This window comes from Phoxinus phoxinus, assembly GCF_949152265.1.
Source record: "Phoxinus phoxinus genome assembly, chromosome: 2".
Taxonomy (NCBI): Eukaryota; Metazoa; Chordata; class Actinopteri; order Cypriniformes; family Leuciscidae; genus Phoxinus; species Phoxinus phoxinus.
Genome location: NC_136877.1, coordinates 37757857 through 37785553, shown reverse-complemented (window position 1 = coordinate 37785553; position 27697 = coordinate 37757857). Strand labels below are relative to the sequence as shown.

Genomic DNA, 27697 nt, shown 5'->3' with positions numbered 1-27697 from the left:
GTTGACCAATGAGGCCATTTCTGAACTCTTCCAGTTCCGTATTGACCAAGCAGATCACTTATTTAACTGTCTGCCTGCTCTGTCACAGCCAAGGAGGCCATCTCGTAACCATATGCCCATTTATCAGTTCTTCGGTCCTGCCTCCACTGATTCCCTTCAGCCCTTTGACTCTTCCTTTGCTGGCTCCTATCCGCAGTTCAGATCTGCCCTTGGCTTCCTGTTCACCAACTCTGCCCTGGTGTTTCAACCCTTTGGCTCTACCTCGAACCGCCAAGCCCATCACTCCACCTCGGCCCATCAACCAGTTGGCTCCACCATGGCTCCTTGCTACTTGGCTCCACCTGGGACCGTCATCCTTATGGCTTCACCAGGCTTCCTCGTCTCTCCGGCTCTAACTTGGTCAGGCATTGCTCTGCCTTTGCCACTGACATATATTTTAATCATATTTTACTTTTTAAAATATATTCAAATAGAATTATTTTTAAAAATTGTAATTATATTTTTCAATATTACTGTATTTACTGTATTTTTTTATCAAATAATGAGAAATGATGGAAAGAAACCTAATCTGGAGTTAATTTACATTAAATAATAACTACTAAAAGGAACATTTAGAACATTACAACATTAAGGTTTAAAAAAATATTACTGCCTCATCTTTTGGAATGGTAGTTATTTATTGACATGCTAAATGAAAATGATATCACTAGGCTATTTCTACTAGACTATTTTTAATGAACTCTTTTCATATTAAATTATAAAGTGGAAAAAGGACTGATGCAGAATTACACAATCTAAAGGGTTAAGCAAACTTTCTTTGTCTGTGTGTGTGCACATATTTCCCTTCAGAGGAAGCCAAACACTGGCTACATTGGAAGAATAGCTCCCAGTCCAAGTGTTTCTGTGAATGGGGAAAACAATTAACATGGACCCGACTGCCTCTTCACTTTACAGTTAATTGGCTCTCATAAAGCCAAAGCTTAGAAAAATTATGGGGAGGAAGCCTTGCCTTGGAAGTATGTGTTTACTGTGGCTTTTATGGAAAATCCCATTTAAGATGGAACAAAGTACTTATCTTTATGGCAAAAAGCCCTCTGATAAAGGGGGAAGTGCCTTGAAGTTGTGAAATTATGCCCCTTTTATACAGTAGATGAAAAGGTGGTTTTCCAAGCTGTTTTTGGACAGAGGAGGAATGCTCAAATATAGACTGCAGTAAAGTTGCATAGAAGCATTGCTTTTTGTTATGCTGTAAAAACACTTTGTTTCTGTTTTCCTGTCTGTCTGCAAACATAAAGTCGTTTGATTGTCACAATGCGTTTGACGGGTAGCCATATATTATAACAAAGCGCTTGAGTCTTGCCCTGGCAAACATATGGGTCAGCACTTTTGAAATGCAGCCCCCCTGCTTATTGACCTCAAGTAATACATTTCATATCTGGCACTGGTCTGTATGGTCTGTATGCTTTATGGGCGGCGTAAATCACAGGTCCATGACTCAGGTCCAAAGGGTGATTATGTTTAGAACCAATTTGTCAACAGAACATGGAACGCTTACCCAATCAGACTCGATTGGAAAAATAGACTCTGAAATGAGTGAATTTAAAGCTGCATGTTTTGCAATTCATTTGGTGCATAGATCTACAGCAGTTTTTAAGTATACATTTAAGTACACTTAACTGCCAAACTGTGTGTTTTTAAAAAGATAGTTCACCCAAAAATGTATATTCTGTCATCATTTATTCACTCTCATGTCATTTCAAACCTGTATGACTTTCTTTCATGAGATGTTTTGCACAATGTTGACACTTCTATTGTCCATATGGGACAAAATGGTATGACAGAAAAAGGAAAAAAAACTCTTTAAAGTGTCATAACAGTTAGTTCATATGTCTTTTATTGCATTATATTCCAGGTCTTTATTCCCCAAAAGTCGTTATTCACTGAGAATCTTCTGCTCTATGCCAGCTCACAAATGTTTGCATATATTCAAATATGACATGTTATGATGCATCACATCAGGTTTGACATCATTGATATCAATGCACCAAATTTGTACATTTCGCCAATTCAGATTGCACAAATGAGATTTTCTGTCAATTTCAGTCGAAAATCTCTTTCCATTATAAACTTATCATACAACTTCAGACCACTTTAAATATACTTTTTTGTGCCAGATTTACAGGTCTTGTGTACCATTAACTATCATTTGAGCAAAATAGAAGCGTCAATATTGTTACTATCTTATTTTTTTTGCTCCAGGAAGAATAGAAAGTAATTCAGATTTTAAGCATGAGAGTAGGCCTGCATGATGATAGAATTTTAGTTTGGAGGTGAACATTTTTTTAATGATTATGGGTGATACTTAATTTTTTTTTCTCCATATGCTTCTCTGTTCCAACTGTAAGTTACATATTTGTGCAGTTTTGTTTTGTCTTGTTTTTAAGCATTTGTCTTAATTTCCATTGCCAGATCAAGCCCATGTTTGACTCATGGCACACATTACAGTATTGTTCATTTAGTTATCTAACAGTACAACATCTTTATAATTGTGTGTACAGTGTAGCCAGGTGATTTTCATTGTTTTTTATGGGTTTTTTATGAAAATTATTTTTTTGTGCTATAATAGACAGTGGGAGACTTTTTGGCAGTCTGCTCTGCACATCTTGCTCTGTTAAGCTTGGCTTTATGCATTACATGTTTTTTCCACTGTCGTGAAAGAGAAAAAGGACTGTAATTTTGAATTGAAAACCACTTGGCACACCTAACCCAGCATCAGCAGCAGCGTGCCTCAAGAGTAGGGAGGATCTACAGAGAGTCAGACAAAAGACGAGTAATAATGAAACATCCCAGGCTGAAAGCCACTGATGAGACTCTCTCACTTTCTCTCCCTTCTCGTCTTCTTCCTCCTCCATCTGGACAGGGCTCAAGTATTCATCTGTCAAATCAAACCTCTTTTGCTCTAGCCCTTGCAGCTTCTTAGCATTTTCACTTCTTTTGTGTCAAAGATGTAAAAGTTTATCCTTTCAGCCTTAAATATCAGACAATTTATGCATTGTCAGAGCTACTAAAAAATGCCGCTCAGATTATGTTTGTAATGTATAATCAGTATGTAGCCTACTTTTGAAAACTGCACATTGATGGTAATGCTTCCCATAACAATGAAATGATCTACCATAAAATACAACATAATTATATTATATTTACACAATTCCATTGAGGGGAGAGGGGGGGTACTTTAATTAGGTGCATGCACTAATTTCCGTCAATCCAAATGAATCCAATTCACATTTTCATTTACATATGCATTGTATTCATGTACACACAACTTCACCGCATTCAGAACTAGAGGAAGCCACTGCTATAATGTCACTGAAGCTACCGTGGGTCCAATTTTTTGCCTTGATATACCTAAAAGGAAAGCTGACATATGTCAGAAAAGCTTTTTTTAGCAAATATTTTGTAAATATTCAGTCGTCTCAACTGACCACGTAAGACATAATAAACATACAGTATGTATGCGTGTTCGTAAAATGAATGTAATCAAGGATGTTATTATTAAAGGTAAACATATGTATCACAGAAATTCACCTGCGCATTTTTTAATCCAATTGAGAAGATTGTCGTGTTCAAGCATTCGTTTTTTCCTATTGATCAGATTATTTCAGATCTACACCACCCCTTTCACTCCGATCAAATTCAATACACATCGTGCTCAACACTGAACTTATTTTTCACAATGACTGAGTCTTCTGGCACATTTCACGTACGGATAAATATCACCACCTTGAAACCTAGCATAATACGGCACTTGAGTGAGTTGGCAGCACAATGACAGATGTTCGCGTGATGTATTTTAAATACTTATTTAAACAATGCTTTCTTTGTATCTATCACATATCGCAGTATATCTCTTTTTTTCCACCCGACAGTTTTACCTGTCTGGCTACTTTTTTTCCTCCTCCATGTCTTAAGAATAAGTCCCTTGCTGGAGTTGTCATGGACTTTGCGGCCAGCCAAAGAAAACAGTATCTGTGGGCAAGGGGTGGGCTGTGTGCTGGTGGAGAGGGGGCTGGGGAGGCTGGGAATTGGTCCTGCTTGTTCTGTGTGCTTTCTGTTCACAGACCAGGCATTAGATTGAAGAGATCTGTAAGTCCGCTCTGCTGGGACCCCCATAGACACAAAGCCCATTTCTCTGGGAGATTGCACTGTTTGCTGACATGAATAAAGCTTGTTGTGCCCTCAGAACTGCAAAATTTGCCTTGGGAAGCAGCCCTCCTTTTCGCTCACTTCTTTATAGCCTCTTTATATAGATTCAGAACCGCCTTTATACATGTGCAGATCATTTAAAATAACTCCAATTGTTTTAAAGAAGTCTTTCAAATCTGGCGTTCAGTGAAGGATTTATATATATATATATATATATATATATATATATATATTTTTTTTTTTTTAAATAAAGCTGTGCTTGTTTTTGGTTTCCTTAGCAACTTGTTTGAATAGTTTTTTTTATGAGCCCTCCCGGTAGCAGTTTTTGTCGAGCCTTTGGGAAGAAGTGGCATTTTGTTCGGTCCATGAGTTAACTATTGTGCCTGGTACTAGGAAATGGGTTAAAACCACATGCACACTGGTCCAACACAAACAAAGTCCCTGGCATTCCTGAGCAGGCCAGTCGGAGAGGCATGATTCAGTTGAACATGGAGTGGAGGGCCTGACCACTGGACCCACACCACACTAAAACATGTCCTCACTCTATTCTCCCATTACTCTCACACTGGGAAACGCTGCCGCCCAGCTTTCTCATGCAGAGCCTACAGTACATTCATGCAGTTCCTTTAGTCGACAGGCATTTGACTTAACCACCCAGACTAACCTCAGTTAACCTAGCCATTCTAGAAAAGAACATGCGTTATGATAATAAATAAGAAAGGGCCAAATTCAAGCCACTGTCTGAAAGTATGATAAGTGATTGAAAAACATTCTCATGTCCCTGAAAAAGGATGAGCGGCAATCCCAGCAGCCCCTGCTCTTTGACATTTCACTGTGTTTGACGTCATTAGTGCTGTTAAATGAAGAGGGTGTAGCATGGTTAAAGAGCTGATAACCAAAAGATCACATGTTTCCTTGTTGAAATCGGTTTGGATAAAATCATCAGCTGAGTGTAAATTGTGGGGTGTCTTTGCGTCTTAGCTTCTTTTTTTGTGTGCATGGCTTATTGATTTAGGTGTCTATAGTCCATCAGAAGACGATCAAAATGTAATTTCTAATCAAACAGAAGGGGATAGAATACTAAGTAGTACTGTAACTGCATCAGAGTTCAGAAGGTTTGTTGTTTTGGTTCATAAGCAATATAATTTATTATACATGAAACTTTCTGAAACATACATGTGGATGTTTACAATGCAGTTGAGTTACAATAAGTTCTCTCCTGCCTGGGTTTAAATGTTGTTTTTTAATATAAAATCACATTTAAACACCCACATAAAAACGCATTTCTCTATGTCTTATTGTTTCCTCATCAAATATATAAAGTCTGCCTTACACATATTCAATTCAGGCACAGTTTTTGATTCCTGCGCCGTTCCTTCCTTTGAAGCTCCACCCACTTCCCATTTCTAGTCTACTTCTGAACTTTCTGTGATGTGCAAGCCAAGACTTACAATGTATGAATAATTTTATCATCAGACAGCAGAGAGCTCTATGCTCCTTTTCTATCTCTTTCCTCACTTTTATTTTTCCCTTTTACTCTTTCCTTAACTTTTCCCTTTACTTTTACTTGTCCTTTACCTTTCTTTCTTTTGCACTTTTCTCTATTTTATTTAGCTGTTTCTTTCTTTTCTTTCTTTTTTTCTCTGTTAGTATTGCTCTCTTTTCTTTTCCTTTTTTGATCACAAAATCAGGAGCACATTTTTTTGCAATTCACAACTTCACTCTGGAATAAACTTGCAGCTTCATTCGACAATCTCCAATAAACCCTATTGTTTGGAAGTTATGCAAATGCAGACATCATGAGTCATTCATTTTTTCCTGTACAATTCTCTGGGATTGGAAGGGTGAAAAATGCCGGAGAACAATGTGCTCTCTTCAGTAATAATTAAGCTGATGGCCTATTATGCTGTATTGCAAATCAATATGTACGGTCCCTGGCGATGGTTGAAGTAGGAAGGCTTGGCGTGAATCCAGCCCATCTCACACTATGAATGAGCAGATGCAGGTGCATCACAACTTGCTTTGGTGATTATTTTTTTTGTTTTTGTTGTTGCTGCCGGGAGGAGGGGGTACGGAAGAACAGGCTGGTGACAATGGCAGCAGGCCTCTCTAGTGTAATTGTGTGTGAATGCTCATTTTAGAAAGCCTTACGCTTTTGTTAGACAGGTGCTCAGATTCTGTCTCTGTATCACTTTCTTCCTCTTCTCACTCTCTAAAGCACTTTTTAGAGTTACTTTGTCTGTTTTTTTTTTCTTCAAAATGTATTTATATTTGTATGGATCGCCTTCTTATTTGTATGTTTTTGTGCACACATCGACAATGTAGTATTTTCCGATGAATCCTTTACTAGTCAATCTTTTACAGTTTTAATTTATAACAGTAAACAATTTATTTAAAATCAAGCATTTTAAAGTTATACCTTTGTTTTTAGTGCTAAACTGTAGTGTTTTTTTCTTTCTTTTTTTAGATTACTCGCCACATCAAGCGTAAATCATTCTCTCTGTCTCTCTCTTACTCTCTCCCTCTCTCATTTCACATTCACAAATGTATATTTACTGTGTAAAGTTCCCCTGTGTTTACCCTCTGGTTTGTTTGCTTGATATCACCCTGTTTATCTCCATTAATTCCACCATTTTTCAGTCTATTGGATGTTGTGTAGTTGTCATCAAAAGCCGCCTCTCCATGGAAGTTCTAGTGTTTTGAAGGAGAAATGAATATCGGCATTAAAAATTAAATGGTATATTGCAAAACATCACTTCATGGATTCGGGGCAAGTGTAGAAGCAGCTGTTCCACCAGCAATCTGTAAATAAGAGGAATTGTAGATAAAGACACTGAGGAGGCTGTTAGATATGCAGGAAGCAGCGGAGCCCACTTTAAATTGACTGCAGGAAATTGTGAGAAAAAATGGTCATAAATTGTTAGGGCACACAGTTGATTTTTCTTTTTTTTTATTTAATAATTTTTTTCAGTCTCCTTCCTCTCACTTTCTTCTCAAGATCTGTATACATCTAGTATTTGAACCCAAGGGGGAAAAAAGACATTGAAAAGGCTAGGAAAAGAAATTAAACATTGATAAGAAAAAGAAAAAAAAAACATCTGCAAACTATAACAAGTTTTGGTAGAAAAACATGAATTCAGGAATCAGAAATAGCAACTATTTTTATATATATTTTTTTTCTTTCTGGAATTGTGAAGGCTTGAGTTATTTTAGCCAGATCCCTCCAGCAGCCTTTCTTCTGCAGAGAGAGAGAGAGAGGCAGCATGTGCTGCCCTCCACATATTTAATGAAATTTATAACAATTGTCCTCCAATCAGATTAAGTGCTTGTTTAAAATGCAAATATGTTCTTGTCTCTGACATGCTGTAATTAAGTAGAACAATGCTCTATTTTTTCCCCTGATGTACCACATCTCTCATCAAGGGCTTTGAAAATAGGACAATGATTGACCACCTGGTCTGGTTACAGTAGCTAAATTTATTAAATTCTCTTTGTCTATAGAAAATCAATGAGGAATTGTACGCATTGCTACGGGTCAGGCTTGTTTTTCTATCTGGCATATAATTACCCTGACCTTACGGTACTTGTTGAAGATAATTTCCTATATCATTACATCTTTGTCACCAAATTGTGAGTCGGAGTCCTCTGTGGAATTTTCGCTGATTTCCTTTAAGACGATCAAATGGAGGATGGCTGCGAGATCTAAGAGGCATATTGATTTAGTTAGTGCAAGGACAGCCAGCGGCAGGGTTTCAGCTAGCTGAAATGCACATTTTCAGCTTTGTATTGCTTTTTTAGTCAAAGCTTTTGCTGTGAAGATCTCGTTCGCCAACTTATTCAACTACTTTATTTCACCTTATTGAATCGCTCTACTCCTTTTGAGTGAAACCAATATAAAGTAGAAAATTCAGCCGTTGTTCATGTCTGCAGTTCTTTTGGCTCATTTGGTATTCTGTGACAATTTAACCAAAATCAATTTAGCACATTTCCAGCTGGCATATGATTAAATTATTCTGCCATCAGTTTATTTGAACAGGGCCATAAGGGAGCGTGGCGACGCAAATATTTCCTTCTTTTTCATTTGTTACATATGGCTGGATCTGGTATCATCTCAAGTTATCCATTCAGAGGGCATTTTTGTGGCACTCAAGAGCGCTTTAATCACAGAATCAGGACGTTGTTTATGTGCAAGAACGTGGGTTGAGCATGGAGTGAATATCCCTTATCCCAGCACACCCGGCTGACTGTGATTAATACAAACAAACAGTTTCTCCACAAAACCACTGCGCCAGAGATGAGCCCTGCCTTGTCTCTTGAGTCAGTTCATAATTATTATATTGTATCTCAATTTAACTCAATCAGAGCAGTTCACACAGTACAGATCGTCTCCAGACCGCGTGGGACTGCCGTTTCACGAATCTGATGTATTCTGTTGCGCAGAGGAAAATTAATTGGATTAAAGATTTGATAATCAGTTTCTTTGTGCATCCAACCTTGCATTTTCACCCCCCGAACCCACCCACCATCGTCTCGGCGCATCAGGAGCCGCATTAAGTATTTCCTCAGTTTCACGGCCAAGGTGTCGAGCCCTAGCGTCGATTCATTTAGCATAATCACTGTGTTCTAATGAAACTGTTAATACCGGAGTGACAAGATTGCTTCTTTGCTGAAGGCATCCAATCACCCTGCCACATCTCGGAGGTGATGAATGTGTAATTACCAAGTTTGACAGACCTTGTTTAGCTTGTGCTTTGTATGAGTATGTGCGCATGAGAAAGTGAGAGGATGAATATGCTGAGGGTTGTGCTCCTGACCTCCTTCCCAGGGCTTCATACTGATATATTGATGCAGGGGCTCTTACTGTTTGGATATTAATGGTCCACCGACCTCAGAGGGAGGGAAAGTAGATACAAGTATTGTACAAGTAGTACAATAGCTGAATTGTGGTCAGTTTATATATAGTAACTGGCCCTTCAGACTGAGCCAAGGTTTCTTTCTCCATTCTGTCACCTGATGGATTTTGGGTTCCTTGCCACTGTCGCCTCTGGCTTGCTTAGTTGGAGACACTTAATTTTCAACAATATTATTGATCAGAATGTACTGATGCTGTTGTATAAGAACTGAATTGAGATGGATTATGACATCTTTTTTGCAGAACTGCTTTATAGATGAAATTAACTAATTTAATAATTGACACTGAACTGACTAAAGCTGAACAACAGCCGAAATGCATAATGTTCCTGTTATCACTGTAAAGCTGCTTTGAAACAATCTGTATTGTATAAAGCGCTATAAATAAAGACTTGACTTGATTTGTCAAGTCATTATCGGTTATCAGTATCAGATCAGTAGTTCAGGGATATATATGTATGGTACTATATATGCCAAATTTGAAAAGATTTTTAACTCTGTTTTCAGACCATAGTGGAGACCAAAGCTGGAGACCATCAATGAAAGCCTAAGTAAAAATGTGCTTTAAACTTCCAGTAAATACTGTCCAGCGTTAATTGATCTTTCCCAGGACATGAATATACCCTCTCCGCTATTGATTTATCTTAGATCTCTCCTACATGCTAGACCAGCGGCACCAGCCCAAACATGCGAAATATAGATGAATTTTCAGTGATATCTCCATGTCAAAATTAGTTAGACATCACCTTGGTTGAAAATGAGATGGTTTATGATTGCTGTGGCTATTTGAAACTGGACTATTCCGTCATCCGCAGTCCTCTGATCCCAGCAGCGGTGTCATGACAGGCCAAAGCTCTCACTCACTCACCATACTGCTAATCACATGCTAATAAATGAGCTCTCATCCCTGGGTCATATCCCCCATGCTAACAGCAAGAGCTGTTTTTTGTCACTCATCTTTTTCTCACCCTCAAAATGAGAAAATAGCGGCGACGCACATACAGGCTCTTCACAAGAGTGTGAATATTCTAAATAAAGAGATATTCTGTCTGTTATACTGTTTTTTTTCTCTTTCTCTCTTTATTCAGGAGCGAGGAGGAGATTGCGTGAAATGCCACAGCAAATGCTCAAATTGTGTGGATTTTGGAGTAGCGCTGAAATTATTCATTAGTGCTTATGTATGGGTATCCCAAGATCCCAACACACAGAGTGATTTGTTTTTAATCATTCTGATGTTTTGGTTGAATGTTCTTTGGGGTGGAAACTTTGTTCATCTACTTTGGTAATGAGTGTAAAAATGGGTTGCCATCTGCTTTTTTCCCTTTTTTTAAATTTGCGAAACATTCTCTGCAAATCTGTTCTCCAGAATGCAGGAAATGAATGCAAACACGGTTTTTGAACCTTGATTTACATTCGGATTTGTAATACGACTGCCTTTGAATTGAAGCAATCATTGTACCTTTGTGCGTCGCTTCAAAAGTGCTGATATATTAACATCACTAGTCAGTTAAATGATTTGTGTGTTACCCACAATGACTTGCGCCAGTGTGCGGAAGATGCTGTTCGATTTGAATGTATCCATAATTAATACAGATGCGTCAAAAGGATGCTATTACATGCTTTTTCTCAAACTTCAGAAATGTTGTATCGTAGGCCTGGAACATCAAATGTGTGCATCGCTGAATAGCCTTTCAATGTATTCATCAAGGCAATTGAAAAAATCCCTAGTTTAGTGATCAGAGAGCGCTTCATGCTCAATGAGGAGTGACAGTACATTTAGCCGAGAGTCTTCTTGCGTTTTGGATGTCAGGTCACTGGTCATGTCTTATAAGTTTGTTTTGATATGTTTTAATCTTTTGTTAATTCTATTTGCACACATCTTTTATGACCATGGCATTTCTTTTTTTCTTTCTTTCTTTACTCAGATGTTTTTGAAAACGATGCGTGCGGTGCGAGGCCCGGTTACGGAGTCTTTTCAGAGTACTTTTGGCTGCCACATGCCAGTGTTACCTGAAGCCAGGAACAGTCACCGAGTTAAGACAACTGCTGTGTTTTGAAGGGGACTTTCAATGGCTATATTCTTGATAGAGCGGGGAAGTGCGGCAGTGTTTTGCTTGAAGTGGCGGCTTCAGAAATTCTTAAATTCAATAGGGCTCTCAGCAACGCATTCCTCTCACAAACCTGGGCTGAACCCATCTTCCGAACTCTATTTGCTGATTTTTTAACTACCTGTAAATGCACAACAGCTCTATTATATCTTGCTGGAGGCCCTATCAAAAGGTTCTTTAATATAGCAAGCACACTGCACAGACTGCCAGTGTTTTTGTAGTTGTACACGTCGTGAACTTCGGAGGGACCGAGCACCTCCTCTGGAGGTTTCTGCAGCCGGCAATGAAAAGTTTCCTATAACTATGTGGCAAATAGAGGAGGTTGTTTGGGAAATATCTATGCATTAACATTCATATATATAGTTTTGCAATTTTAGCCTTTCACCCTATTTACTCTGACGCCAGCGTGAAAAATCATATGGTTTTGGAGTCATTCTGCCAGGCGTACAGTATATTGATATTCAGGCTGGAATAGAATTCAATATGTCACCCCCTCCCCCAGAGAATCACTCCTTTCTCTGTAATTTCCATTGAAATTTTGTGTGCAAATGCAGTAATAGACACATTTATAACATCAAAAGGATTCAATTTTCTTTTCAATCACACAACAGTATGAATAGCTTTTTCCATTGAATCTAACAACGAGGAGCCATTACCCGACACCAAAGGATAGGTTGCCTTCACTTGCTTTTTATGAAAGTGTGTCAAACAATTTCCCATGTCTCCCATTTGTTCTAAGCTAACAGGGGCTGTCAAACAGGTTTGTTTCTAATTTTTCAGGGAAATGTCATTTCTTTCTTCTGGTGCCGGGTAATCACCAGAGATCCACATGTTTATTTTTTAATGCAGGCTGTAAGTGTCTTTAATACGTTAACTCCTCCGCTGAACGCTTTCCAGAAGCCTGCGGATGACAACTTCCGACTGCTGCTAATTGCACTTGGTAAATTATTTTGGGAAAGATGACATGAATAGCATTTCACTGACATGGACACACAGGGCATCAGATGAAGTGATGGCCGCAGCACAAATGGTGTGAGCGCTTTTATTTCAGCAGGGTAATGTCTCTCTTGGAGCTCTCTGTTGAAAGGTTACAGTAAAGGGCTGTTTGTCATATTCTGTGTATCCATTCAATTTCTCCCTGTGCCATCCAGGTTTGTCACTCTGAAAGCCTCAGTGTTAACTTACATTCACATTTCACTGTTTGGGTCTGTTATATTTGAGTGATTGGTGGGATGATTTGACAATATTATATTGGAAGTTGGTAAAATAATATATATACTGTATATACATACTAGGGATGCACCGATATTGGACCCGATACTGCGCTCTCGTACTTGCACTCGCAATCTATAAAATGCTCTCATAAAACGTTTGCAAGTCAAAAAAGTTTCATGAACGCAAAACCTGCGTTTCAGACATCGCGCGAATACTGAATTGAATTCTCGTTCACGCCTTGCGCTTGTATTAACAAATTCACACAAAATGATGTATGTCTTGTTGAGTATCCTAGTAAACATGGTCGGTTTTATGCACGTACACAGTATTCATATTAATCATGTGCATTCGGTCTTAAAGGGACAGCAGTCTAATAAACCTGCAAGAAATCACTCACTGCTCTTGACTAAATACCTCTTGTAACTTTATAAAGATCCATCTATATTTAATTTTTACGGTAATGAACATGCCGTGTTATTTCACATTTGATAACTTTTTTTAAATTTGTGTACCTGCAAACTATTAGACCTATCTGAAAAACTCTAAAAACTGTTTATTCCATTTGTAGCCGTTCTTTGTTCTATTATATTTATTTGTAATTTGATTATTTGTTCTTATTTTATTACTGACTGTTTACTTGTCTTTAACAATGTTTTACATAATTAATTAGGCTATTAGTTTTGCTGTAGTATCAACATTGGAATAGAGAATAGGGAATTTTGACTAGTATCTAAGCATTTGAGCCACTGATCCAATCCTCAGCACTGAGCTCTGCTGAAGCAGCTCTAAATATGCGCTGTGCTATTAAATGATAGATAAAATATGATAGAGCAATATAATGAACAGTGAAGCTTATACAATACATTTCAGCAGGCTTATTTAAGCATGAAAATAACTGAAGGAAATATATATCTACTGAACAAACCAATATGATTTGTATTCTTTTGGTTTCAACCAATACATTTAAAAAAATTACAAATGCAGTGAAAATACAGATATTGGTATCGGAACTCCGTATCGGCAAGTACCAAAAATGAAAGTAACGATATCGGACTTGGTCTGAAAAAAGTGGTATCAGTGCATCCCTAATATATACACAAACATTGTAATACTTTATTTTATTATGTATATAATTTTTTTTTTTTTAAGTGTTACCATACTTTTTCGTGGTATTAATGTTTTGCTGTGTCATTACTATCATCTTAGGGAAATATTCATGTTAGGAAAATAGCCTGAAAATGCATTATGCTAATAATATGACCTAACTACTAGCTTTGATTTTCGAATGGTTACCCGTTAAATGAATTTTGACAACCCAGTGCTGTCATCTTTTAAATACCCGCTTCACACACACTCTCTCTGAAGTCTGCATGGCAATAGGAGTGGCCTGGTCTTCCGCTGTCATCAATCAGTTTGCACCATCCCTGACCCACCGCTGAGCAATGTGCCATGCTCATAAAGCCATGCACTGCAGCAGATGGGCCGCAATTTGCAACACGTATGTTTTTTAACATCCCGCCATCAGGGATTTTAATTATGTCTGGTCTCTTCTTGAACAGTCTGTTTACAATACAAATAAGCCCACACAACTGCACATGTACAGCAGCCCAAGAAAATGTAAGGATTCAAATGTCACTGCACATGTTAATTAGAGTGATTATAGCGTTCAATTCCAGTGATTAAATTTAGCTTTTCTATCAAGACAGTCTGTCAATCAACACTGTGTTTGGATTAGTTTTCAGATTCTGTGTGAACATTTTATATAATTGTATTACAGTATATTGAAATCTCTTTAAAATATATATTTACAGTGAGTCAAAGCACTAATCATTTTGACTTGTGTGTGCTGATGTTCACTACAGACTACAGACAGTGACTATAAAACAATTAGTTTTGAATGATTTTGAGAATTTATTTTTTAGCATCCTATTGATAATTGCTAAATGTATATCCTTTCAGTCTTGTAATATTGATTGTTTGCTGTCAGAAATATTATGAGCTGTAATACTGTGTGAATAGGATATATCGGCATTCAGATACTAAGTGTTAACATCTTTATTAATGCTGTTCAGTTTTGTTCTCTGTCAGCCATCCTAGAGTGAGGGGTTATCACAGGCTGTATGTGGTAAATTAAGAGATCCACTATCCTAAAGATTTTTGTGTCATATAGTTTATCAGAGGAAACTTCCCTCTCTTTAATTTTTCTAGTTAGTGATGGCTATTAGTTAGTCAGGTTACCATGCAAATTATAGGGTAGTGAAATAAAGAGAGAGTCTGTTCCAGAAGGCACAACGTGCAAACATCTGCTGTGAACTACTCTGAGATTTAGTTGGATCCACTTCCATTGCCATCCACCAAATATTTACTGCCATATTAGTATCTTCTCCAATACCCATCATAACAGAGCTGCCCACTAAAGGGCTAACTCCTCATGGGCCAAATAGATGGAGTCAAGCCTTTTAGTGCATATCATGTTCAGTTTTTAATGTATTTTAGTTTGGTTTATAAACAGATGGATTGCATTAAACAACAACAACAACAACAACATATTGCATCATGACAACTGTGTACATACCACTATCATAGCTGTTAGGAAAGTGTGCCCACCAAGCCAACACCAACTTTGGTTTTGTTCTTAAATAGTTATTCTGTTAATTTCAAGTTTCTGACACCAGTTTTTGTTTTTGTTTTGTTGTAATTTTAAAGGGGCTATGTGGAGTTTTCAGCGGCATCTAGCGGTGATGTTTCAGATTGCAACCAATACGTTTACAAGCGAGTGCTTGTGAAAGTGCTTTTTATTTATTTATTATTATTATGTGGAGTTTGTGTTGGAGTCCGTGTTGTGCTGGTCATTTCTTAGTATTAGCAGACTCCAAGTCATAAAGTTGCAGTGTCGTCGCTCGCTGTTGAGTGCAAAGTCAGTAGACGAGGCGAGAGACTCGGGAGCGCGCATGCAGGTCTCAGTCACGTCACTGGATTTCGCGTCAAATCCGACCCGGAGACTTCACATAGAAATAGGAATACTTGCTTTCAGAGGTAATAGCAAAACCCGTCAAGTGGATCATTTTTTCATTTTTTCATTGTGAGATTACAACCCCTTCACACACAGGCAATACATTTTTTTATTAATTTTAGTAGAAAAACTCCACATAGTACCTTTAAAAGTAACCTTTTTCGAAAAAGAAACATTGTGCAATGTATATGTAGTCTACTCTAGGGAACCGTTCCATTTAAAAATAATAACAATAATAATTGGTTCTGAATCTGATTACTGTTCTTGCACATTCATTCTTCCTCCCAATGCGGACCAAAACCACAGAATATACCCTGGCAGAGTTTCCTACACTAATTATTATTCATCAGCACCTGAATTAATTACTGACTGGTTGTTCATATGACCATGTGTTTTAAATATAAACATGGTGTTTAGTCAGTAGCATTTTTTTAAATATTAATGAATGAAATATGTTTTTTGGTTTGTTTAGTGTTGCAGTTTAATTCAAAGGTAAAGGTGCATTGTGTGATTTTTGGCGGAATCTAGTGGTGAGGTTGCGAATTGCAACCAACGGAAGTTATGGTGGCCGACAGGAGATGTCGTTGTCTAAAAGAGAGCAGAGAGCTAGTTAAGCAATGAGGTTTCTTTACAAAGATAAATATACTGTATTAAAGTATTTAGTAAAACGATTTGTAAAACGATTTGTGTGATATGTTACTTTAGCTTGCTTCTTTGCATGAAGAACAACATAGTGACGAAACGCTTTTGTCCGTTTAGGGCCACTGTAGAAACATGTCGGCGCAAAATGGCTATTTCAATGTAAGGGGACCCGTGGTGTATGTACATAGAAATGACTAAAAAGGTAATAAAAACATAACATTATGTAAGCTCTTTATACACCACTGAAACATAGTTATGTATATGATGTTGCATTTCTGTCACAAATATTACACAATGCACCTTTAAGGCCAATTTTAGAATTGTGTCGCCTCTAAAAAAGATTGCCAAAAGTCATCAAATCTGAGTAACATGTAAATACTTGTTTTGCAAGAATTGTATTATATTTGTTTATTATTTAAATTATTTTATCATTTGGCACCAGTGTTATTTTAGTTTTGTCATAGTTGTATTCATATTTTGAATTCGCCTTAATTTTTATATTTTTGGTTTTCACGTTCATTTTAAGTAATTTCGGTATTTGGTTTTGTCTAATTTTGTATTGCTATTTAGGTTTAAACTAACCTAGGTTACTAAACTTAACCTTACTAATTAGGTTCACTTTAGTTAGTTTTAGTTTGATTTATTTCCAGTTAATAATTTTAGTGCTTAAACTTATTTATGTTTAAGGGAGGCGGCAGTGGCTTAGTGGTAGTAGGTTGTCTACAAACCGGAAGGTTGGTGGTTCTATCCCCAGGTTCCACTTGACCAAGTGTCGAGGTGTCCATGAGCAAGACACCTAACCCCAGCTGCTCCCGATGAGCTGGATGGCGCCTTGCATGGCTGACACCACCGCTGCTGGTGTATGAATGAGTGAATGAATGGGTGAATGTGAGGCAGTATGTAAAGCGCTTTGGTGGCCATGGGTCTGTTAAAGCGCTATATGCAGTCCATTTACCATTTTACCAGTTAAGTTACTTTTAAACTTAAACTTATTTCAGTTTATTGTCCAGGCCTTTTCTTCAAGTAGGCTAATATTTATTTATTTATTCCATCTTTATTTCAATTAAAATAAATGTTTTAATAGTTTTAGTTGACAATAATAACCCAGTTTGGCACTGCAGTTTCTTTTTTCTAAATGTATTTCTTAAAAAAGAAAAGAATCACTAACAGAAACAGTAAGGAGCTGGAACCTGCTGTGGTAATGGATTCTGCATTGCTTCAGTATGGCTCTGTGTGTGTGTAGTGTACAGTCATGTCCTCGTAGGCCTGAGCATGACTCCTAAGAATCTTCCATGTTAGATCTGCTACAGGCCCCGGCTCTGTGGGAACAGCAAAATAAACGCCATTACACCTGACAGCGTATTCAGTTCCTCAGACATCATTGTGACAGGTGAGCTTCTTCGGGGTGGATAATTGTATCCCGGGTCTATGGCACACTGCTTATTATTGATTCATGGGGAACAGAATGAACTCCTTGTGAATGTATAAAAATACATTTAAAAGTCCATTCTCCTCAACTAAAATCACAGCCCCCCAAACGACGTGCTTTTGTCACTCCCAGTTCGCTTTCTCTGCCAGCACTGCTTTTAAGGGCTTGGCGGCGAGGATTGAGCATATATTTAAAGAACCTGACAGGTCGGACAGTAATGCAGTTGTCTGGGCTTTTATTTTCTACATGGAATCCGCTTTGCTAAGCCCCGGTACATCAGAATGAAGTGCCATGGCGGAAAGGAACAGAAAGAGATACTCCCTGCATGAAAGTTTTAAATAGCTAAAACCATGCTAAAAGAGAAATTAATATATTAATTGTAATTTGTCTGAACGTGTAAGGCAAAAGGCTTACAACAGTTAGTAGCTAGGGCTGACTCTATGTGAAAAAGCGTAATGCATGAATTCATATTCTAGTTTATCGATTTATGATGATGTTAAAGGTACTAAATGTTAAAGGTAACTATACTATTTGGTAAAAATTTATATAATGAGCAAGTAGGCTACATCATGAATCCATCTTCCAAACTGTTTTCTTTTTTCTTAACCTGAATCACTGGTATTTCTAAATTAAGTGTTTGTATTTTGACTATTTTAGATAGAGCGGGACACCAACCACTGCGGAGTAGCCCAGGACCTGCGTGACTCGTCATATAGCCTACATATACAGAGAGAAGTAGCACCGGCTTCAATGTTCTTTCCGCAAGACGCATACGGTTTTGCCTATTAACGGCAAAAGTTACATAGTGTATACCTTTAAATGAAAAATGTAAGCAAACTTATCTTAAGCCTGTTATACACTAATGTTTTTGACATCTGCAAAATGTTCCATCCAGAGTTAACAATAGTCGACCGTTTAAGACACAGCCTCAGGCCCGAAATGGAGACAGAGGGCCATTACAATCTGGCTTCCTCCACAAACACTCTAGATTCCTTTAACAAGCTGTAAATTGCTGGATGTTTTCTGCGTGTGGCATTGTATATCCATCACTGCAAAAACACTCAAAATGCCACAAATGTGGCGTTTTAAGAGGACACACCTAATCAGACAGGAACGGGACACCACAGTTAGAGAATCACATCTGCTTTACCGCACACTACAATAGCAACACAAGCATAACTGTAAGCAAAAGCCTTGGGTACAAGCCTAATTCATGTTGTTTCTTCAATCGTGCCACAGCTGGAAAGCATCGTGAACATGAGGACAGGACCAGCGTTCTGCACCCAACACAACGCAGTACTCAAACCTGGCACTGGCTTTTATTCGCTCATAAAAATGTGTAAGGCCTGATTAGCTTCCCACATTTTCAGAGGATAAAGGAATTAAGGACCAATTTCCTGGTGTTGTAAATGTTAATGCAGAGAAAGAGGATGGCTGTTTGATTTTTGCAGGCTATATTTGTAGTTGAGGTGGTTGGAGGGGTGATCGTGTCGGTCGTGAAGGGGCCCACCCATGAAATATCGACGGATGAAGAATGTAATACTCCATTTAACATTAACTGCCTGTGTTTGGGATGTCTGGCTTCTGTATCCGCTTAGCGTGGTGTGAAATATTGCTCTCTTCTAAAACTGTGAGAGTGGCTTCTCTAAGATAATAACTGTGATAATTGAGTTCAATTGACACATCAACCAGTCAATTCTTCAATACCAGATGACATATGGGGGGAAAAACGGCATGAAATCCAAACAAAACAAAACCTCTCAAAGTATGCAGATGTAACCCATCAGTGATCATTTAGAGAATAGTCATTGACCCGTAACTTCTACGAGGAAGTAGGAAATGACTAAACATCCATGTTGTTACCCATTTGTGTCAGTGGGATCAGTGGGACCACAACCAAAAACTTCCTGAATTGACAGGAAACGGCATGTGTGTGGTGGCTGTCTGGCGGGAGCGTGGGTACAGGAAAGAGGCAGGGCCAGAGCAGAGGACTGGACTTGGCAGACCGGCGCTCTGCATTGTGGGACGAGCCACTCGACATGTGAGAGCCCAGCCTGGCCATTCATCCACACCAGCGTTGCACGCCGCCCTGTGATTAGCATTGTCCTCTAGCAGATGGCCCATCATCTGTTTCAGGCGGCAGAGAGGAAAAAAACGCCACTGCGAGAGCAGCCCTTCATTCTTATTAACTCATAAAGCGGCCATTGTGTTTCATCACATTTGTGCAGAATGAGGTGGTCTACAAGTATATATATGTATATATATATATAATATTGATTCACAGTATTGTGTGTGTTTAAAATCTACTGATTTGTGTAATTCCCACAATTACAAAATAATATTTTTGTTAGACTTTTTTTTTCTTTTTCTGAGGAACATACAACTATAATATTTTGGAAAATGTTGAGGCCCAAAACAACAGGGGAACCCACTGACACATTTTTACGGGTTGAAAGTTAATTTGAAACCAATATCAAGTGTAAAGTCCCGAGTGCGGTTCACCTTGGAGATGCTCTCCATGATGGGATCTCTCTTTTCTTTCTCTTCTAGACCTACTCCCATGATTGGCCTAATAATTAAAGCCATCCTGCAACCGCCGTCGCGCTGCGGAGCATCGGGTGCATCAGGGGCCTGTGACATGATACAGAGGGACAGCTTAACTATTAAATATCCATCACGCCACGCCACATCAGTCCTAATGCAATCAGAAACACATGACTACATCGCCCGGGCCCCCACTTCCATCCACAATGATTAAGTAAGTCTTTAATTTCCAAGACAAATAAAAAATGCAAGATCATTTTATCATGAATGTAAATGACCTGTCTCCTCAGATGACAGTTCGATTTGATTGGGAAGAGGGGGGGATCTACTGTAGCTGTGCAGGCTAATACAAGGCTTTTTGTACTTCAGAGAGTACGCACGTGGGCTGGGGTCTTTTTGCCGTATTATCATTTTAATGAAGCAGGGTATTTCTTTTGTGGTCGGGAGGCTCTAATGCAGTTGTCCAAGACTCCCCTTTCATCTGTCTTCTTCAAACGCTCAAGGTTGTTAAACAAATGGATGTGTCTGAGTATATAACGCTGATGTGGCCTGGCTGCTGTTGACTGGGCCAATTAGGACTCGGGGAGAAAAGAATTAAGGCATGCCGGTTCACTCACTCAAACCGTCATACAATACAGTCTGGCTGCTTTGTGTTTATTAAAATCAGCTGGATCCTTAAGGATTTTGTAGGACACACTGTAGTATGACATTACTTTCTGATGATTTTCATTATCAGGATTTCAACTGAGATCCCCGTACTGTTTTTATCTTGCTAATTAGCATCTAATTATAATAAAATGTTTTCCACGTACCTGATATGTCATGAATTACCCAGTGCCGTTGTCTCCATGCTTAAATGAGCGAGCGTCTTAAGAAAAATGTTTAATTCTACACCTTAGAGGTGATAATGATGCATACCTGTTCGCTTTAGTCACAGTGGGAATGTTGAAATAAGAAGACAGTGATTTCTCAACATGCTAATTACTGAGAAATCGCAAACGCCGATGTGCTGGTGGCTGAAGGTGTATCCGAGTTGTGTTCTTGAGCAAGTGTGGTAGTTAGGCTTCAAAATGTACGATTTTTCAGATTCATTTCAAGAATTACATGAATAAAATTTAGGAGTGAGCATAACACTCAATAAATGCAAATTCTATCCTCTCCTTACTCCCAAAATAACACAGTTTTTGAGCTCAGTAAATACTTATATTTGGTTTTACAGTCATAATTTTGTTTTGTAATAAATACATGTTAACTATTATCTCTCCATCAGACATTGCTCTTAATTTACTCACCCTCTGGCCATCCAAGATGTAGGTGTCTTTTTTCACTAGTTGAACAGTAAATAATTTTTTTTTAACAGGAACTGTGGTCTTTGGTGTCAATGGCTACTGTCACTTTGAGAATCAAAAGACATATACAGGCAAAACAAAATAATACCCGTGGCTCCTGACGATACATTGAGTCTTATGAAGCCAAAATGATCGGTCTGTGTAAGAAACTGAACATTATTTACAACATTATTACCTATAATCCAAAGTCTCTGCAAATGGTCCTGAGCGAGGACTACAGTTGCAGTTAAAGATCTTCTTTACTGTTCTACTGAGAGAAAAAAACTACAACTTGGATGGCCTGAGGGTGAGCAAATTAACAGCAAATTTAAATTGTTGGGTGAACTATCACTTTAAATAAGTTTTACGCCTGTTTAGACCTGTATGGTAGCAATAATAAAAAGTATTCTGCATTATTCCTGTTTGTATGAAATGAAGGTCCAGTGAATTAATGCACAGGGCAAATATGTACATTTAGCAAATCAAAATGTGTGGGAAATATTAACATGAGTGTAGTTTTTATCTCATGTTGGCATGCTTGTAAAGATTGTCTTGATTGGTGTTGTTTACATATAATCTAATGCCTCTAGCATGGCTTTTGTATACTTTTACTTTAATTGTTTAATAGTTATAAATATAGTTGACACTAAAATAACTACTAAAATGTTTGAGGCAGAATTTATTAAAAGGTTTATACTAAATATTTTCTAAATAAATGGGCAAAACAAAAAAAGCGTTATCCCAGCTCACACCTGAAGATGTATTGATCAGTTTAGTTATAATAATTGTGTAGTTGTCCACATTATGTGCATCTAGGAAAACTTTTTATTTTAAATCACTGTATTTTTTAAATTAATAAAAAAACGCACAATTCTTTCTCCCGCATGATATGATATAGGTGAGATGAGCATTAGATGACTTTGGCTCAGTACAGAAAAGGATGGTCTGTGTGTGTGTGTATGAGTGTGTGGCGGGTGGGGGGTGTTGAAGCGGGTGATTTGATGGGACGGGGTGTCAGAGCAGGCAGACGCCGCCTGGTGTGTCTCCGATCTCATGTTTATGCAGAGATCAACTGATTTCTTTTGATTTGGCATTGAGGTTCTTGATTTACCGCTGACTATCTGCTGGCAGCCTTTCAACAGAGTTCCACAGGTTCAGGGGTTCATTAATTACCTCTATGGCAGAGTAAGAGACACTCACACACTTAAAAACACACCCTGGTCCGTTCTAGCCACCTGCTCTGGTCCCAGTTGCCAACAAGCACGTCATTGGTGGTAGAGGAAGTAGTTTGCCTTGTTGTCAGACACCCCATCATGAAAAGACAGAAACTCTTTGGTGGCCTGATACTCACATTATTAATTCACACAGACACACACAGACGTACAGAAGATGGATAAATATAAACATCTTTAAAGTGTCTCATCTGCAGTCAGCACTGAAGGGATCAGTGGGCGCCTGTCAGTGTTTCACAAATCCTGTTTACTTGGCTTTCAACACATGCAAGCTTAAAAGCATAGTTTGTGGAGTCTTCCATTTTCTTTTCAAGTTATTGTGCTATCAGAGTTTATAAAGAAGGGCATCTCGCTTCCAAAATCATGCTCAACATATGACAATCTTCTTCTGGGCTGTAAAGTATTGATCCTCTTTTATCTAGAAGATGTTAGTTCAAGTTCTGGCTTGCTGAGGGCTAATTTGAGAGCCGAATGGTATTAATACAGATGTGAGTGCATTGAACGAGGGGGAAAGAGGTCCACCACTCCTGACAGGCATGCACGCACACACACACACACAGTTAGCATGACGGGAGTCATGTGGATAAATCACCATTCACTCCGGGAGCAGTCACAGTCAATGACATATTCACTGGCTGCTTCAACAGCTCATTTGATAACACTCTCCTCACGCCATTCTGTTTTTTTCTTCCACGAGATGAAAAGCTAGCTGAAAATCTCATCAGCTCAGTGAGGCAGGGCTGATAGTAACTCAAGATAAAGGAGGGAGGAGGTGCCTCCTAATTAATTAACTTTCCGTGGCCTGCCACGGGCGTAGAGAGAGGGAGAGAGACCACAATATCCCGCCTTTTTCCTGGGGGTTTTCAATTAGACATGCGTTATAATTAAATGCGATGTCAGTGGGACCACGCGAGACCTGGCAGATCTATGTCCACAGTTTAGTTACTCACATTCATCATTTTGACTGATGGCTGAGGCCTACAGGAATATCGTCTTGGATTGTTTCCGTTTTTCTCTTTATTTATTTATTTATTTATTCATTTAGGAATACCGTCTATCTATATATATATCTATATCTATATATATATTTATTTATTTATATATATATATATATATATATATATACTGTATATATATATTTTTTTTTTATTTTTTTTTAGGGCAGGCCCTCGGTCACCACCACTTTTTGCATGTGCTGTTAATGCGACAAATCAAACTGGCTCATTTTTGATACCATGTTGTTTGTTTGTTTGGTTGGTTATGTTCTCAACCGTTTTCTTTTTTTTCTTTTTTTCTTTTTTTTTTTGGAGTGGAATATAGCACATTGAGGTTGTTTTTAGATTGAACTCCTGTTGTTTCTGTTAAACATAGTGGCTCAATTCTAAAGGCAGCATTTTAAAGCATTGTGGTTATAAATATTGTATACTTTACATTTTAATCCATAATGAAAAGCATAAAAAAAATGTTGGTCTGCTAAAACTTTTTTTTTTTTTTGTACAGGTACAGTTTACAACACATGTATTATTAAACATGTTAGCTGTAATCTCTAGTCTAGAGGATGGTCACATTACAGCACTTGAAAAAAATGCACTTAAAAAGGTGATTTATAATCAAACTTACTAGTTATTAAATAAATAAGCACAAATAAAACCCCATTAGCTAAGCAACACGCTAACCAAGTTGTGAGTTGAGTCTCCCATGCACTGGTGCTTTACACTCACAAAAAATGTACGCCTTTAAGATTTTGCATTTTAAGTATTAGTAAAATTCCATCAAATTGAATTGAATAATCCTGACATATTTTATTTGAATAAGTGATGAAGGATTTTTCAATCAAGATGAAATTTTACAATTAATCAAAATACAAAAATCTTAAAGGTACAATGTGTAGGAATTTCTCCCATCTAGCGGTGAAATTGTTTTTTGCATTCAAACGAATAGTGCTCTCTAGTGCCTCGTTTTTTTAAATGCGTGTTGCAACTACGGTAGCCGTTATGTACCAAGAAGCTATCACAACGTCTTCCAATAGCACTTCATCGAGTTTAACTATACATGTTCTACTGTTATGCTGCCTATATAATGAATTACACAACCAAGCAATGAAAAAAAGCTTGGAATTTAGACCATAACTTTGACTTACCTGTCGAGAAGAAAGCGTCCCTTTCAAAGTCTTTCTCCTTCATTAGCTCTTTCCACCTGGGAAAAGTTATCCCCATATTTACCCTTGTTTTTTTTATTCGCCGGTCACTTTTCGTTTTAAATAATTTTTTTTTGTTTTTTTGGCGACGAGGATTCCTTCTCCTGTGGCTCGGCATAAGTATGAAGTACCGTGCAGTGCAGCCTTTCAATTTGCCGGGGCAGTGACAAGCGTGCGCCTCTCACTGATCTCCTTGTACGTTTCAGTCACGTGACGCTGGCTCTGAACAAAAACGTGTTGTGGAAACGCGTTGAGGTAGCTAGTGCTTTTTGTCCCTCTCTGCTATTATAGTTTTTCCAGATGGCGGAATGACATGAAAGCCTCTATGGACTTACCTGTCCCATGTAAATAAAGATAAGAAATTCTTCGCTTACGAGGATAAGTCAGATCATTGGCAGAGGTAATTCTACACCAATGAAGACATATTTATGAATAAAGACATTGATTTTAGCTAATAAAATACTTAAACTACACAGTGTACCTTTAAGGCTTAACATTTTTATTTTTTAAGGAAATGAAAATTCACCTTATATTATGTTTTTAAATGTATGTTATTGATCTTATTGTAGATTTTAATTTTTTTTAGCTTGTACCTTGTGATATATGCTGGAGTGGATTTCTCCAATCATTTAGTCATTAAACTCTGCCCTCTTCTTACAATCAACTGCCAGCTCACATTTATAATCTGTTATCATAATACGGAAGAAATGCTCTGTTGCTTCTTGCGTTTCATTGCGAAATTAAGGATTCCAATGTAGACTCAAATCAGTCACAAGGCTCACCTTCAGAATGCAGTTGCTTATGTAGTCAGCAGACAGCGAGGCTGCTCACTGTGTGTTGGAACAGATCCTCAGCGTGTGAAAAGAGCTGCGCTACAATTCTCTCTGCCCTGAGGGAATGCACACTACTTCTTAAGAACACATCTCTCTGATGAGTGACACTACTGTAGCAGCAACACACAAACACTAACACACGTTGCTGACGTGTCATTGGCCTCCAGGTATCCACTTATTCTGTCTGATACTGTATGTCTGCAGTCTCATAGCAAGTGTGAGGTTGACTGCCCACAGTGCTGAGGGTAGTCACATGCTGGTCACATGGCTTCAGGACATAGCCTAATGTGATTCTGTCTTGTTCTTCAAGTTAACTGTGCTTTCATGCTGGGAATGCTCCCAAACTTCAAAACCTGAGCGCTCCCCTCTGCAGAAAATCCCCTTCTGTGAGACCTCCACCTCACTCTGAATGCTGTATGTTGTCTCTGCTTTGTCTCTCACCACAAAGCATTCACAACTTTCTGTCTGCAGATACACATTTCACACGCTTTGAAGTTTACAGTTGTGGGACTCCACCTTGGGTCCTGCTCCATTTATTTCCAGCGATAGACACCATCTGGCTGTTTATCAAAGGTCACAAACACTTTCTGAGTATGTCTTTGAATCATTTTATTTGAATGTAAAATACCTTTTTAACCCTTTGATGCATGAATTATTAAAGTCCCCCTGCAGTCTATAATTGTATCCCTTAAAACATCCTTGATAATCAAAATGATTATGTTTTTTCCCATGAAAATGTTTTTTCTTAATGCCCTAAAATAGTTTGAATGTAACTCTACACCCTTGCTTCATTTAGTTTATGCATGAATATGCAAATTAGTCCCTGCCTTACACCAGTACATACTACCTGATCCGGTCAACTTTACTGAAGTAAACACTACACAATGGCAAGTGGAAATATTGGTTTAATTCTGCTATAAATGTTTGAAACAGAAACTAATTCAGAAGAGGAAGAATGTATTATACAGGCTCGTCTACAAGTCGATGTCAGAATGGTAATGTGTTTTATGTATCGCTCTCTACAACCTCTTTGGCTTGACTAGTCATCAAATAGCTAATAATGTGTTGCTATAATGTTACACAAACCATGTCCCTGTTCCCAATCTCAGAGAGAAAAATCAGCATTCTTAGAAACGCTTTAAACATCGTAGAAAGTCCATGCATGGAGAAAAGCCCTGTCCCGCACGTTGATGGGATTGGTTACAAGTTTGTGATGGTAGGAGAGGGGGGCACTTTCAAACCGCGTTTTTAAGACTTTTGTACAGTTTTTATTTTGCCATTTTAAAGAGAAAATACTCGCAATGGTGTTGACTGATGAATTTGCACATGGTTTGTTTTAAAGTGTATTAAAAACACCACATAGACATATAAACAACATCAAGATATTTTAAAGAATGTTGGTAACCAGACAGTTGACGTAGCCTTTTTTAAACTCTCAAAACAAAAATAATATCTTAAGATATATACGATTTTTACAATTCCTTAATTATATAATAATATAATATATAATATGCATTAGAGCAGTGCTTCTAAACGGGGGTTTGTGAAAAAACTGCATGGCACTCATGAGTTGATAAAGCTAAATAATAAAAATCATTAAAATGTCAAATTAATAGGGTTGCACTAATAATCAAAATACAATTTAAATTGCAATATGGCTTTTGTTATTATTTAAAAATCTATCTTGATCGCAGCTTTTTGCGATTAGTATGATGTTGTGCTCATTTACACGCGAGCAGCTCATTATCTAAGTTTTCAATGTCTTGAATTGTCTCGATTCACAGTAAATGCTAATCCACATGAACGTCATGTCACTTATAACACACATTTTGGAATGTAACATACGCTAGGATCACTTTTTCAGATTTTGCATAATTTCCAACATTTTTGTAGATGTCAACATTGTTCTAGATCTGTAACAAGAATCATATATAAACCTTTTGTCAACTAAACACAGATTAAACGGTCTCCCTGCAGTTTCCTGAGGGTTTAAAACTTTTTTTTTATTTTAAAGGTTGTTTGGGAATATCTGCAGGGGG

General features: G+C 37.9%; 1 long non-coding RNA gene across 4 annotated transcripts in view; it reads left to right on the top strand.

Annotated features, from left to right (window-relative positions):
• Positions 1-27697, top strand: part of LOC306990156 — a 126446-nt gene that overhangs the window by 51755 nt on the left and 46994 nt on the right. For 2 of the 4 annotated variants that reach the window (XR_013795830.1, XR_013795831.1), the window contains exon 3: positions 20075-20282. This is a non-coding gene — a long non-coding RNA (uncharacterized lncRNA). Of the gene's footprint in view, positions 1-20074; positions 21019-27697 lie in introns of those variants that run through there. The other 2 variants (XR_013795832.1, XR_013795833.1) reach the window with 2 other exon arrangements.